This window comes from Anabrus simplex, chromosome 9 (genome assembly GCF_040414725.1).
Source record: "Anabrus simplex isolate iqAnaSimp1 chromosome 9, ASM4041472v1, whole genome shotgun sequence".
NCBI lineage: Eukaryota > Metazoa > Arthropoda > Insecta > Orthoptera > Tettigoniidae > Anabrus > Anabrus simplex.
Window position 1 is genome coordinate 168,192,472 of NC_090273.1, and position 16,999 is coordinate 168,209,470.

Below are 16,999 nucleotides of genomic sequence, written 5' to 3' on the forward strand. Positions count from 1 at the left end.
CGCCCGTCGCTACTACCGATTGAATGATTTAGTGAGGTCTTCGGACCGGTGCGCGGGATCTGCTTCGCGCAGTTTCCGATGTGTCTGGAAAGATGACCAAACTTGATTATTTAGAGGAAGTAAAAGTCGTAACAAGGTTTCCGTAGGTGAACCTGCGGAAGGATCATTACCGAAATTGTTTTTAACAAAAAACATTTCGAGAAGGAGGAGTCGGACGGCCCCGCGCGGTCCTCTCCTCCGGCGAGGCTCCCTCGAGGAGGGAGACTCCTGCCGAGCCCGCTGTTGCGAGCTCAGGCGAGTCCTGTTCGTACTGTGTAAGCGGCGGCCCCGGCCGTCGCCGACAGGGGGAGTGTCGCGGTCCGCGTCTCCCACCACGCAGACGTTCGGCATTGGGTACCTACCTCCTCGCTCAGTGGAGGGTACCCGTCGCGGCCTCGGCCCGGCGGGAAGGTTTTAAATGAACGCCACGCCCATGCTCGAAACACTTACTTAGCTCTGTGACGAGAAACCCATGAAAATGATTGCTTCTCCTCCACTCACCGTGGAGAGAACGATCGAAAAATGAAAAAAACAACCCTGAACGGTGGATCACTCGGCTCGTGGGTCGATGAAGAACGCAGCAAATTGCGCGTCGACATGTGAACTGCAGGATACATGAACATCGACATTTCGAACGCACATTGCGGTCCATGGATTCCGTTCCCGGACCACGCCTGGCTGAGGGTCGGTTGCTAAAACTGAACGCGACATTGCGTTCGGAGGGTGGGAGCGTCGCGGTTCGTGCGGCCACGGCCGCCGCCGCGTCTCCTGAAAAGAGCTTCACCCCGGTGGAGCTGGACCGGTCGACACCACCACTGAGAGTGTGTGAGACGGGAGGGTTGGTCCGCGCAGCGTCTTTGTGTCTGCTGGCGCCGGTTCGCCGCCCTTGCTCCGCGACCAAGCTCGAAAGTGTGTGCTGTGTGTGTGCAGCGACCGAACATTTTGTGCGACACGCACAAACCAAACACGACCTCAGAGCAGGCGAGACTACCCGCTGAATTTAAGCATATTATTAAGCGGAGGAAAAGAAACTAACAAGGATTCCCTAATTTACAAGATAGGAACCTTAGTTTCAAATTTTGTCCTAATAGAATTTTCAAATTTTATGAAGATGTAGTGTTACAAAGGTATTCTGCTTGTGCATTGGATGAGGATGTTGAGGAAGGCGAAGGTAATAAATTAGATCTTGATCACCTGCCTCTCGATCAAGCTCGTAAAATTCGTGATCTTTTGTGCTAGGTATCCTGAAGTTTTCACTGATAAATTGGGATTGACTAATGTGCTTAAATACCACATTGATATTACGGACAAGATTCCTGTTAGATCTCCGCCCTATAGGTTATCACCACCTAAGATGGTTGAATTAAAGAAAATCATCGATAAGATGCTTCAGGATGGTGTTATTCGACCTTCTATCTCTCCGTACTCGTCTCCGATGTTTCTGGTGCCCAAGTCATCTGGAGGTTTCAGGCCAGTGACGGATTATAGAGAGTTAAACCGTAAGATCGTCATGCAGTCTGTGCCCCTACCGGATTTGCATACTTGCTTCTCTTGGTTCCATGGTGCTAATTATTTTTCGACCTTTGATTTGAATCAGGCATACAACCAAATACCTCTTGATGAGGAATCTATTCCTCTCACTGCTTTTGCCACTGACTGGAATCTGTATGAATACACCGTTATACCTTTTGGGCTGTCGACGGGAGCGGCTGTGTTAACTCGATTACTGGATTCTGTGTTTGGGGATGTGAAATTTAAGTACTTTATTCATTATCTTGACGATCTTGTTGTATATTCTGCAAATTTCGAAGATCATCTCAAGCATGTACAGGAGGTAGTTGAAAGATTGAAGAAAGCAGGTTTAACTGTCAAGCTTTCCAAGACCAATTTTGCCAAATCTCAAATCTCCTTCTTGGGACATATAGTATCGTCACAGGGTATTTCAATTGATCATGCCCGTACTCAAGCTATTCACGATTTTAAACCACCTAAAGATGTAAAAGGGATTGCCAGATTCATTGGCATGACTAATTTCTTTAGAAAATTCGTTCCGAATTATGCTGAAATTGCTGCCCCTTTGAATTCCTTACGTAGAAAGAATGTCAAATTTGTGTGGGAAGACCCTCAACAAAGAGCCTTTGAAACCTTGAAGAGAGCTCTCAGTAATGCCCCTATACTTGCTATTCCTGATTTTAATAAAAGATTCATTATCCAGACTGATGCCTCAGGGAAGGCTATTGCAGGCGTCTTATTGCAAGAGTCGGAAATGGGTAGACGTCCTATCGCTTACGCATCTAGAGCTCTCTCCCCGCTGGAAAGGAAATATTCTGTCTATGAATTAGAGTGTTTAGCGGTACTATTTTCGTTGGAGAAATTCCGTGTTTATGTGGAGCATGTTAATTTTGATTTAGAGACAGACAATGAAGCTCTTTCCTGGGTTCTGAAAAGACCCAAAAGAACTGGAAGACTAACTAGGTGGGCGCTGAGAATTTCTGCTTTTAAATTTAATGTTCGGCACATTCGTGGAACGGAAAATGTAATCGCCGATGGGCTTAGTCGTATGTTTGATGAGGAGGATGGTTCTGAAAACTTGGAAGCGAAGAGTGTACCTCAAATTGGTTCGGTAAATGTGAATTCTATCTTGACTAATCTTCCAGTGTTGTATCAAGATATTGCTCTGCATCAAAACGATGATCCTCAGTTAAAGGAAATTCTGGAAAAGATTAATTCTGGTAAAATTATCAAACCCTATTCCTTGCTGAAAGGGGTACTCTGTTGTCAATCTCGTTATGATAAAAGGATAAAGATCGTTGTCCCCAAGGTTTTAATTCCTGTCATATTTCAGTATTACCATGATAGTCCTGTTGGTGGACACTTGGGAAACTTCAAAACTAGGTCAAAAATAAGGGAGTTCTTTATTTGGAAAAACATGGATCGGGATATCACATCCATGGTTAAGTCTTGTAAAAGTTGCGCTATTAGTAAACCTAATCTAAACAAACGTGCGGGGTTGTTGTCATCGACTCAAGCTTCCAGAGCTATGGAACGATTGTTTATCGATTATGTTGGACCCTTTCCACGTTCCAGTCGAGGAAATACTCATGCATTGGTGTGCATTGATGGGTTTACCAGGTTTTGCTGGATCTTCCCGACTAGATCAACCAATTCGCAGTCCACTATTTCTTGTTTAAATTCTATTTTTGCCTCCTTTGGAACTCCTAAGTTTCTTGTATCTGACAATGCTGCTGGCTTTACTAGTCATTTATTCAGGAAGTACTTGTTTGATTTGTGCATCTCCCATGTGACCACTACTCCATATTATCCCAATCCCTCATATTCCGAGAGAATGAATAGAAATTTAAAATCTGCTCTCATAGCTTACCACCACTCGAATCATACCAAGTGGGACACCTGTCTTCATTGGTTGTCATATGCATTTAATACTGCTGTTCATGAGTCTCATGGCAAAACTCCTATGGAATTAATATTGAGTTTTGTTCCATTTTCTCCTCTATCTAATCTCCTTCGAATTGAGGAACTGCTTCCTGAAGTCTCTACTCCTCGCGATGTGCGAAAGGTGTGGGATGAGGCCAAAACGAGGTTGGCTGTGTCGTATGAAAAGGTACGAAAGAACTATGACAAAGGCCGAAAACCCACCAAGCTAAGTGTTGGAGACCAAGTCCTCGTAAAATGTTATCCTGTCAGCAAGGCTATAAATAAATTTACTTCAAAATTAGCTCCTAGATTTCAGGGACCTTGTACGATATTGCAGTTTTTGAGCCCTGTATCTATGCTTGTCAGTGATCCTGTGGCAAAAAGGATTCGGAGAGTTCATTTATCCCAAGTGAAAGCGACTTGATATATTGTGGGGGGTTGGTTGAGTTCAAAATCTTTTTTGTGGTTGGTAATAATGAATCGGGTTATTGTTTGATTAAAATGGGTAATGGAAGTGCGGAAATTGTGCTGTCCATATGGAGGTTGGGAAGTTATGTATTGGGGCGTGTGTATCTTGATAATTTTCATCCTTGGTAAGTATGAATCTTGTTGAAGTGGACAAATGTAAGAAAGACTGTATTTGATGTTTCATCATGTTTAAGTAGGGAATATCTGTGAAGTTAATACTCAGTGATCAATAGATGGAAGTTTAAAATAATGTTATTATCATCGTTACGTATGATCGGTGTGAATTTAATTGGGACCTGTTGTGGTGGGAGATTGAAAATTGAGAATTGAGGTGGTTCCCAGTTTTGGTAATGTGGCCTTGGTAGTATGATTCAGCAGGGTGCAGGATGGATGATTATAAGAGAACCTTCTGTGTTAAAAAAAATTTCTTTTTGGTGATATTGGTATTGATATAGTGTCTATTAGAAAAATTCTATGATTTTAATTACCTATGTTGAGTGTTTGCGTTCCATAACGTAGTACAGTAAAATTTCTGATGTATCTTGTAATCTCGAGATATTTCCTTGTCTGGGTTCTTACTTGCGGTGATAATAAGAAAAGTGTGTTTCTCTGAGCTATGGGTCTTAAAGGTTTTGTTATGAAAACTTGAGGAAAGGTGTTGAGGGTATTGGATACTCTGCCTTTATCCGAGTGAAGTTAATTGGGTGAAATCCTGTCGCCCGGAGCTGGAGAAGAGTTACTGGTTGCTGTGTGCATGAGCCTTGTGCTCTTACTGTATCTTAATTCTTGGTTTCTGGGGAAAAATGGATTTCTTTTTTTTTTGGGTAAATGAACTTCACGTTTTTCTTTGAAGTAATTTGGTTCTCTGTATACATCGCGTTTATTTAATGAACCCCTTGTTGGTGTTCTTTAATTTGGTTAGGCATGTGAACTACTAAGGTAGGTGGTCCGTTATATCTTGTAGCGTTATTTCTGAGCCTATGCAAGTTGTAATCGGGTGGCCTTATTTTGAATTGCAGTCGAGTATCTTGCCTGTACATCTGTTTTCTTTCTGCTGTGGGTTTTAGGGAAATTTAAACCTATTTTGCTGTACTGATTTGGTGTAGAGTTGTAGAGTCATGTTAGAGAACTGGCATTCGTCGGCTTCATGGGTTATTGTGAGATTTTGGTTTGGGTAATATAGGATTCATGACCTAAGGAGTGTACATCCTTTTGACCTTATGGTATGGTTTCTGATCCTTGTGTATCGGTGAAGTTTGGAATTATGGGTTTGATTTTGGGAATTATGTTGGGGTGGCATTATGGTTTCGTTGTTCCTCTGAAGTCATGATGGTGGTTATTGCGGTTGTTGTAATGATATTGGGTGGGCACTCTGTGATTTGTGGGATGCTGACGAGGATTTGTATGTCCTTTACCATTGTGGCTGACACATCGGCACTGGTAATCATTAGAGTGGTGTTGGATTGTTGTTGTGGTAATCTAGTTTGGGGGAGTTTTCGATGGACATCAAGAGAAGGTTGGACTTGACCTTTGATGTGATTTCTTGGTGTCGAGTGGGATTTAAATTGAACTAATCTATGCACCTACAACTCTTTTGGAAATGATTATTAGCTAATTGGTATCTTGGTGACTGTCGTCTTGTTTTTGGTTCAACTTCTTATATTCTCTGCCATAAACCGTTCTTCTGAAGTCATCTTGTTAATCCTACGATCTTAATTTTCATTTCGATTAACCTGCCTGTCTAGCGCATTTAAAAAAAAAATTGGAGTCTTCCTGGATTAGTGTCATTGGTATCGTAACTTATCGTTCTGTGATGTAGAAGAATAAGTATGGGATTATTCTCCTTGTACAGTCGGTATTGCAGTCACCGATCCTCTACCTGCATATGGGAGCTTGTAGTAGGACTATGTGATTTCAGGTTAGTTAGTCTCCGGTGTTTCTCCTGGTCATTTTCTATCCCGGTGTAAGTGTTGATATTGTGTGTTGATTGCCTGGTAATTGCTGATAGTTCGGTTGTTGATGACCCACCTTACGCGTACCCTACATCTGAATTGTACATATGTCTCCAACTGTAATTAACCTTTTACCATTGCTCTAAACATTCATATCTTCTACTCTTGCTTAGCTTTCTGTTCTAAACGTGTTTTTCAGTATCTTTCTATTTATTATTGTTTCTTGTTTCACCTTCTGCTTGGAATGAGTATATGTGTAGTAGGCCTATGGAAGTTGAAGCTGTGCGAAAGGAATATTAATTTAAGCCAAGAAATGATTTGAAAATTTAAAAAAAAGGGTTAGCATCTATTGATTGGGGAGTTTTGATTTCACAGATATGTCTGTTAAAATTTTAGCCTTATTGATATATTGATTATTTGCTACACTTAACCTTGATGTGATAATTATCGTGAATGATCTGATATTCTGGTTTCGGTTCTTGCTGTGGTATTCTGATCGGATTGGAGGAAACTGATGATAAAGTGATTAGTGTGATAAGTTACTTGAAGAATTATCTAATGTTCGTTGCACTGACTTACTTCTTGTAGAGGCTTATGTTTTCCTATTTATTTTGGTCCTTTTCTTCTTCTTCTTCTTCTTCTTCTTCTTGTGTTTTCCTTTTGGGGTATTTATGTGGTAATATGGTTATCACTCTTGAAGTCTTGTCATTCCCTATAATTGAAGCCCTGAATTATGTTCGAATGAGAATTATGCTATGTTTTAAACCTTGTAAGACCTGTTTTCTTGTGTAGGTTATGTGTCTGAAAATTTATTGTGATTAAGCAAACTCCGATTACCTTAGTAATCTTAGTATTATCTGAACATGTTAAAGAAAATTGGCGTGCTGATGATATTGCGCGTGAAAACATGGACTTAATTGAACACTAAACAACTGTGAGTGGTCTGATCACTGTTATATATCACCCTAGTATATCTCTGTTCATATTGAGAAGTGTTTATGTTAAATTATCGAAGATGGAACCTTTATTACACATATTCTTGAGACAACAGATGGTTTTCAACTATGACTGCTTGTGATACGCCACCCCAGGTTGATGGTTTCTGGGGGGAGGCTGTAATGGAGTTTGAATAACTACTCGTCATGGTACTATGTTGTCTCTATTACATTCATGCCTTCACATCATTTGTCCGCATCTCCGAGTGTTGAATATCGTAACTGTATGAGCTTTTCATTAAATTGCTGATGGTGAGCCATCTAGTGGTGGATTTAGTACTTACCATTCGAAGTGAGTAGTTGTGCTGCTATCTGGGCGCCAAGAAGATAAGCTTGCTTGGCCATGAACCGTGCTCTAACAATCAGCGTGTGCAGTTGTTCTACTTCTTGCCTTTTAAACTGGAAGACGCGTTGAGCTAATCTCTGCTGGTTGTGTCTTAAAGATACAAATTATCCTACAAGAAGGGAAGATGGTGCGGATATTTGATCCCGGTTGATGGATTCTCCATCTGGCATAAGCGCCAAAGATGTGGTTTGTTTTTTGAAACGATTTAATTTTTGAAAACACCGACCTCGTAAGTAGCTTCATTGGATGTCATGACTGTTTTAACTGAGGAACTATCCTGTTATTTTGTTGTGCTAAGATGCTAAGTACTTAAAGTCTACGATATGTGAGAATTTCTAAAGGTGATGTTCGGATTATTTGTGGGTTAAAAAAAAAAAAAAATAGAGTCGAAAACAGGTCATTGTCGTTAACTTGTAATGTGAAAATATTTGAGGTTTCAATTTAATTTAAGAAGATAATTATATGTTAATTTTTGGGCTTCAGCATTCAGTTATATTAGCTTTCGTGCACGAAAGGAATGATTATGTCCAAGGAGCTCCGACAAGATGATGTACGAATTTATTTTATAACCTTAAAAGCCTGGTTTTATTCCTTTCCTGTTTTCAAACATAATTAAATATTTATTATTTAAAATATTTTTCAAACCATTTCGGGCTGTTAAAAGTAAACTTGTGCTTTAAATGAAAGCTGATCTATTGACTTACTCGGTACATCGTGTTCTCATTTTAATCATGGCGGTTGTCCTGTGTAATAGAATGCAAACGCAATGGGGGGCGTTGCTGTGTTGAAACTGACATTTGAGAATCTGCGGATTATTGTAGTATTGACGTTCATCTGTATTGGAAATAGTTGCGTGCATTGGATCTTTTCTGCTGTATTTGACTTACTCCTTCGATTTTAGTTATCGTCTCTGGGGAATATTGAATTATTTTATCCTACTTCTGTGATTTTTTTGCATGTTCCTGAATTATTTCTTCGTTTGGTGATATAGTGTGTTTGGTTGATCCTTACTGTTTTCACGCAACCTCCGAAAACCGAGATAGTCTATTAGATAGGTTTTCATTATCCATTCTATAATGGTGGATTTAATTATTTAATTTTCAATTGAACCTCGTTCATTTATTATTCTAAAGAGGTCTTCTGTTTTCATTCAGCAATTATTGATATAAGGATTTTACCTTCTACTGCGTTATTCTTTTAATTGATCTAAATAGAATTCAGTATTTATCGTATCTTTAAAACAGTTAAAAAAAATTAATTTTGAGGTCGGTAAATTATTAATGTTTTGGTATTATTAAAGATTTCTTAAATGAATCAAGGAATTATTATTTCAGTCAATTAGTAAGCTAATTTTTAGTTGATTCGCTAGGCCTCTTGTGTCCAGAGCTTCCTCAATCAGCGACGGCCTTTTAATTGGGATAATTGTAAGTATTTCCTTTATTTATTTATTTATCCCTGGTCGTGCTAACACTCTTCACCTTTACTTACGTCGTGAGACATATCACAGTACTATTATTATGGTATGTTTTGTAGGTACATATCACAGTACTCTTATTATAGTGTATTGTGTAGGTACGTATCACAGTACTGTTATTATAGTGTATTGTGTAGGTACATATCACAGTACTCTTATTATAGTATATTGTGTAGGTACATATCACAATACTCCTATTATAATATATTGTTTAGGTACATATCACAGTACTCTTCTTATAGTGTATTGTGTAGGTACATATCACAGTACTATTATTATGGTATGTTGTGTAGGTACATATCACAGTACTGTTATTATAGTATGTTGTGTAGGTACATATCACAGTACTGTTATTATGGTATATTGTGTAGGTACATATCACAGTACTGTTATTATAGTGTATTGTGTAGGTACATATCACAGTACTGTTATTATAGTATATTGTGTAGGTACATATCACAGTACTGTTATTATAGTATATTGTGTAGGTACATATCACAGTACTGTTATTATGGTATATTGTGTAGGTACATATCACAGTACTGTTATTATAGTATATTGTGTAGGTACATATCACAGTACTGTTATTATGGTATATTGTGTAGGTACATATCACAGTACTGTTATTATAGTATATTGTGTAGGTACATATCACAGTACTGTTATTATAGTATATTGTGTAGGTACATATCACAGTACTGTTATTATGGAATATTGTGTAGGTACATATCACAGTACTGTTATTATAGTATCTTGTGTAGGTACATATCACAGTACTGTTATTATGGTATATTGTGTAGGTACATATCACAGTACTGTTCTTATAGTGTATTGTGTAGGTACATATCACAGTACTCTTATTATAGTATATTGTGTAGGTACATATCACAGTACTCTTATTATAGTGTATTGTGTAGGTACATATCACAGTACTGTTATTATAGTGTATTGTGTAGGTACATATCACAGTACTGTTATTATAGTGTATTGTGTAGGTACATATCACTGTACTCTTATTATAGTATATTGTGTAGGTACATATCACAGTACTGTTATTATAGTGTATTGTGTAGGTACATATCACAGTACTGTTATTATAGTGTATTGTGTAGGTACATATCACAGTACTCTTATTATAGTATATTGTGTGTCGGTACATATCACAGAACTCTTATTATAGTATATTGTGTAGGTACATATCACAGTACTGCTATTATATTGTATTGTGTAGGTACATATCACAGTACTGTTATTATAGTGTATTGTGTAGGTACATATCACAGTACTCTTATTATAGTATATTGTGTAGGTACATATCACTGTACTCTTATTATAGTATATTGTGTCGGTACATATCACAGTACTCTTATTATAGTGTATTGTGTAGGTACATCTCACAGTACTGTTATTATGGTATATTGTGTAGGTACATATCACAGTACTCTTATTATAGTGAATTGTGTAGGTACATATCACAGTACTGTTATTATGGTATATTGTGTAGGTGCATATCACAGTACTGTTATTATAGTATATTGTGTAGGTACATATCACAGTACTATTATTATGGTATGTTGTGTAGGTACATATCACAGTACTGTTATTATAGTGTATTGTGTAGGTACATATCACAGTACTCTTATTATAGTGTATTGTGTAGGTACATATCACAGTACTATTATTATGGTATGTTGTGTAGGTACATATCACAGTACTCTTATTATAGTGTATTGTGTAGGTACATATCACAGTACTCTTATTATAGTGTATTGTGTAGGTACATATCACAGTACTGTTATTATAGTATATTGTGTAGGTACATATCACAGTACTATTATTATGGTATGTTGAATAGGTACATATCACAGTACTGTTATTATAGTATATTGTGTAGGTACATATCACAGTACTGTTATTATAGTATATTGTGTAGGTACATATCGCAGTACTGTTATTATAGTGTATTGTGTAGGTACATATCACAGTACTCTTATTATAGTGTATTGTGTAGGTACATATCACAGTACTATTATTATAGTGTATTGTGTAGGTACATATCACAGTACTATTATTATGGTATGTTGTGTAGGTACATATCACAGTACTGTTATTATAGTATATTGTGTAGGTACATATCACAGTACTCTTATTATAGTATATTGTGTAAGTACATATCACAGTACTATTATTATGGTATGTTGTGTAGGTACATATCACAGTACTATTATTATGGTATGTTGTGTAGGTACATGTCACAGTACTATTATTATGGTATGTTGTGTAGGTACATATCACAGTACTGTTATTATGGTATGTTGTGTAGGTACATATCACAGTACTGTTATTATAGTGTATTGTGTAGGTACATGTCACAGTACTCTTATTATAATATATTGTGTAGGTACATATCACAGTACTATTATTATGGTATGTTGTGTAGCTACATATCACAGTACTATTATTATGGTATGTTGTGTAGGTACATATCACAGTACTATTATTATGGTATGTTGTGTAGGTACATATCACAGTACTGTTATTATAATATATTGTGTAGTCACATATCCCAGTACTGTTATTATAATATATTGTGTAGGTACATATCACAGTACTGTTATTATAGTGTATTGTGTAGGTACATATCACAGTACTGTTATTATAATATATTGTGTAGGTACATATCACAGTACTGTTATTATAGTATATTGTGTAGGTACATATCACAGTACTCTTATTATAGTATATTGTGTAGTCACATATCACAGTACTGTTATTATAATATATTGTGTAGTTACATATCACAGTACTGTTATTATAGTATATTGTGTAGGTACATATCACAGTACTCTTATTGTAGTATATTGTGTAAGTACATATCACAGTACTATTATTATGGTATGTTGTGTAGGTACATATCACAGTACTATTATTATGGTATGTTGTGTAGGTACATGTCACAGTACTATTATTATGGTATGTTGTGTAGGTACATATCACAGTACTGTTATTATGGTATGTTGTGTAGGTACATATCACAGTACTGTTATTATAGTGTATTGTGTAGGTACATATCACAGTACTGTTATTATAGTGTATTGTGTAGGTACATATCACAGTACTATTATTATGGTATGTTGTGTAGGTACATATCACAGTACTATTATTATGGTATGTTGTGTAGGTACATATCACAGTACTATTATTATGGTATGTTGTGTAGGTACATATCACAGTACTGTTATTATAATATATTGTGTAGTCACATATCCCAGTACTGTTATTATAATATACTGTGTAGGTACATATCACAGTACTGTTATTATAATATATTGTGTAGGTACATATCACAGTACTGTTATTATAGTGTATTGTGTAGGTACATATCACAGTACTGTTATTATAATATATTGTGTAGGTACATATCACAGTACTGTTATTATAGTATATTGTGTAGGTACATATCACAGTACTCTTATTATAGTATATTGTGTAGTCACATATCACAGTACTGTTATTATAATATATTGTGTAGTTACATATCACAGTACTGTTATTATAACATATTGTGTAGGTACATATCACAGTACTGTTGTTATAATATATTGTGTAGGTACATATCACAGTACTGTTATTATAGTATATTGTGTAGTTGCATATCACAGTACTGTTATTATAGTGTATTGTGTAATTACATATCACAGTACTGTTATTATAATATATTGTGTAGTTACATATCACAGTACTGTTATTATAGTGTATTGTGTAATTGCATATCACAGTACTGTTATTATAGTATATTGTGTAGTTTCATATCACAGTACTCTTATTATAGTGTATTGTGTAATTACATATCACAGTACTGTTATTATAATATATTGTGTAGGTACATATCACAGTACTGTTATTATAATATATTGTGTAGGTACATATCACAGTACTGTTATTATAGTGTATTGTGTAATTACATATCACAGTACTGTTATTATAGAATAATGTGTAGTTGCATATCACAGTACTGTTATTATAGTATATTGTGTAGTCACATATCCCAGTACTGTTATTATAATATACTGTGTAGGTACATATCACAGTACTGTTATTATAATATATTGTGTAGGTACATATCACAGTACTGTTATTATAGTGTATTGTGTAGGTACATATCACAGTACTGTTATTATAATATATTGTGTAGGTACATATCACAGTACTGTTATTATAGTATATTGTGTAGGTACATATCACAGTACTCTTATTATAGTATATTGTGTAGTCACATATCACAGTACTGTTATTATAATATATTGTGTAGTTACATATCACAGTACTGTTATTATAACATATTGTGTAGGTACATATCACAGTACTGTTGTTATAATATATTGTGTAGGTACATATCACAGTACTGTTATTATAGTATATTGTGTAGTTGCATATCACAGTACTGTTATTATAGTGTATTGTGTAATTACATATCACAGTACTGTTATTATAATATATTGTGTAGTTACATATCACAGTACTGTTATTATAGTGTATTGTGTAATTGCATATCACAGTACTGTTATTATAGTATATTGTGTAGTTTCATATCACAGTACTGTTATTATAGTGTATTGTGTAATTACATATCACAGTACTGTTATTATAATATATTGTGTAGGTACATATCACAGTACTGTTATTATAATATATTGTGTAGGTACATATCACAGTACTGTTATTATAGTGTATTGTGTAATTACATATCACAGTACTGTTATTATAGAATAATGTGTAGTTGCATATCACAGTACTGTTATTATAGTGTATTGTGTAATTACATATCACAGTACTGTTATTATAGTATATTGTGTAGTTGCAAATCACAGTACTGTTATTATAGTGTATTGTGTAATTACATATCACAGTACTGTTATTATAATATATTGTGTAGGTACATATTACAGTACTGTTATTATAATATATTGTGTAGGTACATATCACAGTACTGTTATTATAATATATTGTGTAGTTGCATATCACAGTACTGTTATTATAGTGTATTGTGTAATTACATATCACAGTACTGTTATTATAGTATATTGTGTAGTTGCATATCACAGTACTGTTATTATAGTGTATTGTGTAATTACATATCACAGTACTGTTATTATAATATATTGTGTAGGTACATATCACAGTACTGTTATTATAATATATTGTGTAGGTACATATCACAGTACTGTTATTATAGTATATTGTGTAGTTGCATATCACAGTACTGTTATTATAGTGTATTGTGTAATTACATATCACAGTACTGTTATTATAATATATTGTGTAGTTACATATCACAGTACTGTTATTATAATATATTGTGTAGTTACATATCACAGTACTGTTATTTTGGTATATGTTGTAGGTACATGTCACAGTACTGCTATTATAGTATATTGTGTAGTTACATATCACAGTACTGTTATTATAGTGTATTGTGTAGTTGCATATCACAGTACTGTTATTATGGTATATGGTGTAGGTACATATCACAGTACTGCTATTATAATATATTGTGTAGGTACATATCACAGTACTGTTATTATAGTATATTGTGTAGTTGCATATCACAGTACTGTTATTATGGTATATGGTGTAGGTACATGTCACAGTACTGCTATTATAATATATTGTGTAGGTACATATCACAGTACTGTTATTATAGTGTATTGTGTAGTTACATATCACAGTACTGTTATTATGGTATATGGTGTAGGTACATATCACAGTACTGCTATTATAATATATTGTGTAGGTACATATCACAGTACTGTTATTATAGTATATTGTGTAGGTACATATCACAGTACTGTTATTATAGTATATTGTGTAGGTACATATCACAGTACTGTTATTATAGTGTATTGTGTAATTACATATCACAGTACTGTTATTATAGTGTATTGTGTAGGTACATATCACAGTACTGTTATTATAGTATATTGTGTAGGTACATATCACAGTACTGTTATTATAGTGTATTGTGTAATTACATATCACAGTACTGTTATTATAGTGTATTGTGTAGGTACATATCACAGTACTGTTATTATAGTATATTGTGTAGGTACATATCACAGTACTGTTATTATAGTATATTGTGTAGGTACATATCACAGTACTGTTATTATAGTGTATTGTGTAATTACATATCACAGTACTGTTATTATAGTGTATTGTGTAATTACATATCACAGTACTGTTATTATAGTATATTGTGTAGGTACATATCACAGTACTGCTATTATAATATATTGTGTAGTTACATATCACAGTACTGTTATTATAGTGTATTGTGTAATTACATATCACAGTACTGTTATTATAATATATTGTGTAGGTACATATCACAGTACTGTTATTATAATATATTGTGTAGGTACATATCACAGTACTGTTATTATAGTATATTGTGTAGTTGCATATCACAGTACTGTTATTATAGTTTATTGTGTAATTACATGTCACAGTACTGTCATGACAGTGTATTGTGTAGGTACATATCACAGTACTATAATTACAGTGTATTGTATAGGTACATGTCACAGTACTGTCATTACAGTGTATTGTGTAGGTACGTGTCACAGTACTGTCATGACAGTGGATTGTGTAGGTACGTGTCACAGTACAGTCATTACAGTGTATTGTGTAGGTACATGTCACATTATTGTAATTACGGTGTATTGTGTAGGTACGTGTCACAGTACAGTCATTACAGTGTATTGTGTAGGTACATGTCACATTATTGTAATTACGGTGTATTGTGTAGGTACGTGTCACAGTACAGTCATTACAGTGTATTGTGTAGGTACATGTCACAGTACTGTCATTACAGTGTATTGTGTAGGTACATGTCACATTATTGTAATTACGGTGTATTGTGTAGGTACGTGTCACAGTACTGTCATTACAGTGTATTGTGTAGGTACATGTCACAGTACAGTCATTACAGTGTATTGTGTAGGTACGTGTCACAGTACTGTCATTACAGTGTATTGTGTAGGTACGTGTCACAGTACAGTCATTACAGTGTATTGTGTAGGTACATGTCACAGTACAGTCATTACAGTGTATTGTGTAGGTACATGTCACATTATTGTAATTACGGTGTATTGTGTAGGTACGTGTCACCGTACAGTCATTACAGTGTATTGTGTAGGTACATGTCACACTACTGTCATGGCAGTGTATTGTGTAGGTACGTGTCACAGTACAGTCATTACAGTGTATTGTGTAGGTACATGTCACATTATTGTAATTACGGTGTATTGTGTAGGTACGTGTCACAGTACAGTCATTACAGTGTATTGTGTAAGTACATGTCACATTATTGTAATTACGGTGTATTGTGTAGGTACGTGTCACAGTACTGTCATTACAGTGTATTGTGTAGGTACATGTCACACTACTGTCATGACAGTGGATTGTGATGGTACAGTTACTCAGTACTGTCATTGCTAGAGATGGGAATTTGCTTATTTTATTTCTGTATTCAATAACGTAGGTTTTTGAGATATAAATCCGTTTTAGGGGCGTTGTATTTTTATATAATTGGTTTCATTGTGCATATAAATGCCTATTTCAGTGATTGTGCCAGTTTGGATTGTAATTGTCTATTTGATGTCTTTTGATTGTAAATTAGAAAAGCCGATATCCTTTTAGTGTATTATATTGTAGTTAGCGTGGTCGACAGAATTATCGTGTCCTTTATCAATATCTGTTTGCCCCACGGACAAAAATGGGAATTCTCAGAAGTCGCCAGGTATAGTTCTAGGGGATTTTCCGAGAGGAGCAATTTGAGCTCGAAATCTCCAACCTCCTAACACATATTGTACCCTTCCCGGCAACTATTACCTAATTGGGTTTCACAAACAGATGTATAAGTAGAACTGTTGGATGAGAACCTTCAGAAGTCATTTCCCGGGCTTGACGTCTCGTCCTCCCTACTTAGAGAAGTGTCCTTACGACCCCGAAGTGCTCCGTTCAACGCAGCCACGTATGTGCCATGCTGCGGAGGGCGTACAGCATACTGAAGCTCTCCCTGGGGACTGTTATCACTTTGTTTTCGCCCATATTTTTGAACTGTGTATAGATCAACCCCTAGTATATCGCCTGAAATCTTGCCGCTTTTCTAGTTTTCAACTTTTGTATCTTATTGTAAATATCCCCCTTTTGAGATACCTGCGCTCGGCTGGAATAGGGATTACAGGAAGGGCAGCTCTCACAACTAGTGGCCAGAGCAAACCACTGC

General features: G+C 35.6%; 1 non-coding gene across 1 annotated transcript; it reads left to right on the top strand.

The window, feature by feature from the left end:
- The first annotated feature begins 572 nt into the window (after positions 1 to 572).
- LOC137502216 (5.8S ribosomal RNA) lies at positions 573 to 727 on the top strand. Its single transcript, XR_011018732.1, has one exon. It is a non-coding gene; the product is annotated as a 5.8S ribosomal RNA (ribosomal RNA).
- Positions 728 to 16,999: the final 16,272 nt, after the last annotated feature.